This window comes from Chrysochloris asiatica, unplaced genomic scaffold (genome assembly GCF_000296735.1).
Source record: "Chrysochloris asiatica unplaced genomic scaffold, ChrAsi1.0 scaffold00066, whole genome shotgun sequence".
Classification (NCBI taxonomy): domain Eukaryota; kingdom Metazoa; phylum Chordata; class Mammalia; order Afrosoricida; family Chrysochloridae; genus Chrysochloris; species Chrysochloris asiatica.
In genome coordinates this window covers 14,186,639-14,190,268 of record NW_006408584.1, presented here as the reverse complement: position 1 = coordinate 14,190,268, position 3,630 = coordinate 14,186,639, and the positions used below count along the sequence as shown (strand labels likewise).

General features: G+C 36.4%; 1 protein-coding gene across 1 annotated transcript in view; it reads right to left on the bottom strand.

Moving 5' to 3' along the window:
* Positions 1-3,630, bottom strand: part of LOC102813160 (testican-3-like) — a 766,084-nt gene that overhangs the window by 233,151 nt on the left and 529,303 nt on the right. The gene's annotated exons all lie outside the window — the stretch shown is intronic.

Below are 3,630 nucleotides of genomic sequence, written 5' to 3'. Positions count from 1 at the left end.
CAGCATACAGGTTGAATAAGTATGGTGAAAGAATACAACCTTGTCGCACACCTTTCTTAATTTTAAAACATTTAGAGTTCCCATGTTCTGTTTGAACAACTGCCTTTTGGTCCAGGTACAGATTCCTCATGAGTACAATTAAGTGTTCAGGAACACTCATATTTTGGAATGCTGTCCATAGCTTGTCACAATCCACACAATTGAAAGTCTTTGTACAGTCAATAAAGCATAGGTAAACATCTTTCTGATATTCTCTGCTTTCAGGCAAGATTCAAAGGACATCAGCAAAGATATCCCTTATTCCACATCCTTTTCAGAAACTAGCTTGAACCTCTGGAAGTTTTCTGTCAATGTATGATTGCAGTCGTTTTATTATTACTTTTGGTAAAACTTTACTCGCATGGGATATCAAAGATATTGTCCTATGATCTTTGCATTCTGCTGGGTCACCTCTCTTTGGAATGGGCACATATACTGATGTCTTCCAATCAGTAGGCCAGATAGTTGTCTTCCAAATTTCTTGGCATAGATGAGTGAGTGCCTCCAGTGTTGCCTCACTTTCCTGAAAGATTTCAATTATTATTCCATTAACTCCTGGAGCTTTGTTTTTTGCCAATTGCTTCAATGAACCTTGGATTTCTTCCTTCAGTATCATTGGCTCTTGATCATATGTTATCTCTTGAAATAGTTAAACATCAACCATTTCCTTTTGGTACAGTGACTCAGTGTATTCCTTCAATCTTCTTTTGATGCTTTCTGCATCATTCAATATTATGCCCAGAGAATCCTTCAATAACAAAAGTCAAGGCTTGAATTTTTTATTCAGTTCCCCCAGCTTGAGAAATTCTGAGCATGTTCTTCTTTTTTGATTTTCTGTCTCCAGATTTTTGCACAGTTTGCAGTAATATGTGACTTTATCTTCTCAAGCTGACCTTAGACATTTCTGTTAATCTCTTGTACCTCATAATTTCTTCCATTTGCTTTAGCATCTCTATGCTGGAGAGCAAGTTTCAGTGTCTCCTCTAAAATCCATTTTGATATTTTCCTTCTCTCTTATCTTCTTAATGACTTTTTGCTTTCTTCCTGTATGATGTTCTGTTGTAATTCCACAATGCTTCTGGTGTTCAGTTTTAATGTATAATATACTAAATCTGTTCTTCAGATGATCTCTAAATTCAGGTGGGAGATATTCAATGTCATATTTTGGCTCTCGTAGACTTATTTTAATTTTTTTCAGCTTCAGTTTGAATTTGCATATGAGCAATTTATGGTCTGTTCCACAATCTGGCCCTAAACTTGTTCTGACTGATGATGTAAAGTTTTTCCATCATCTCTTTCCGCACATGTAGTCAATTTGATTTCTATGTATTCCATCTAGTGAGGTCCATTTGTGTAATCATCTCTTATGCTGTCTAAAGAAGGCATTTGGAATGAAAAAATCATTGATTTTGCAGAAATCTATCACACAATCTCCAGCATCAATTCTATCACCAAGGCCATATTTCCCAACTACTGATCCTTCCTCTTTGTTCCCAACCTTTGCATTCCAATCACCAGTAATGATCAATACATCTTGATTGCATGTTTGATCAATTTCAGATTGAAGAAGTTGGTAGAATCCTTCTATTTCATCCTCACTGGCTTTAGTGGTTGGTACATAAATTTGATTAATAGTGGTATTAACTGGTCTTCCCTATAGGCACATGGATATTATCCTTTCACAGACAGCATTGTACCTCATGACTGATCTGGATATGTTCTTTTTAACAATGAATGCAACACCATTCCTATTCTATTTGTCATTCCCAGAATAGTAAACCATGTGGTTGTCAGATTCAAAATGGCCAATACCAGTCCATTTCAGCTCACTAATGCCTAATATATTGATGTTTATGTGTTCCATTTCATTTTTGACACAATTTCCAATTTTCCTAGATTCATACTTTCCATGTTTCCATTATTAATGGATGTTTACAGCTGTTTCTCTTCCTTTGAGTTCTTCCCCATCAGCAGATGAAGATCCCGCAGGCTTTCTTTCCATGGGCTTTACTCTATTCATGCTTATCATGGTCAACTCTACTGTGAGAAGGCAGCTCTTCCCCAGTTGCATTTTGAGTGCCTTCCAACCTGAGGGGCTCATTTCATGACACTATATCTGATAGTGTTTCTCTGCTATTCATAAGGTTTTCAGTGACTAAATATTTAGAGGTAGTTCTTAACTCCTTCTTCCTAGTCTGTCTTTGTCTGGAAGCTCATCTGAAACCTGTCCAGCATGGGTGTCCCTTCTGGTATTTAAACTATCCATGGCATAGCTTCTAGAATCACAGCAACTCACAAGCCAACATAGTACAACAAACTGACAGACGAGTGGTGGAATCAAAATACAGAAGAGGAAAACCATATAGATATTTAAACATTAAAACAAAATCAGTGAAGAATGTGAAAAGTAAACCCACACCAATATGTACTCAGGACAGAAAATTATGTGTAACAAAGAAAGAAGCATCACCACACACAGACAAATAAAAGACAGGAAAGTGACAAATTCATGACTACTGAAAACTTTACTGAATGTACCTGTATTAAAATCTCCAGTTAAGAGACAGATAAAAGTAGAAGAATAAGAAAAGTGAATCCTTCAATATGCTGTCTCTAAGATACACATCTTAGAAAAACAGAAATACACTAAAAATCAAAGGGGGAGAAATATGCATATATCAAGCTAAATTAATAAAAAATTATGCGCTCAATGAAAGTCTCAAAATACATAAACCAAGCTAATAAATTTGAATAAATAAATAGACAATACTGTAAAAATAGCCGATTTTAGTACTCCACTTTTGATGAAGAACAGAAAGTTAGAAAGAAATCCAACACAGAGAAAAAACTAATACAATTAACCAACTTGATCTTAAAGACTTATAGAGATCACTCAGCCTACCAACAGCACAATCTACATTCTTTTCCAGTACACATGGAACATTCTGTAGAATAGGTCTATAAAACAAGCCTTAGTACATTTTAAGACATCAAAATACTACAGCATCTTTTCAGAGCACAGCACTATACAATTAGAAAACAATAACAGTAACATCAAGGAAGAAAATCAACTACATGCAAATTGATAAGTACTGTAGTGGTGTGGCGCTGTAGGTTTGTTGCAGACTGTGCAGAGGTTTGAAGCCCTATAGGCCTGAGTGTAACAGATCTAGCCACTTGGCAGTTGATAGCAAATTGTTTCTCATCAAATTGTTTAGTCATATTTATTTAATTCCAAACATGAGCCCTGGATGTCCACAGAGAAATGCAATATTCCCCTAAGTTTCTAAGTTCAAGATTTTCTCCCTAGAACCAAGGCAGTAAAACTTCCTCAGAGGACGAACAAGGACAGGTTTACTGGGATTAAGCAGGGAGGCTCTGGAGAGGAACTGCCCGGGGTATATTCACTTGGGGTGGAGTGGTAAATTCTGGGAATACGGGATTAAGGAAAATGGAGGCAACTCCCTTGGACCACCCTGGGTTCAATCAGTTTGATTCAAGTGAAGGTTAAATCCAGTAAGGAAGAAAGGAATATTTTGATCCATGTGAAGGTTAAACCCAGTAAGGAAGAAAGGAATATTGGTTTAAGTA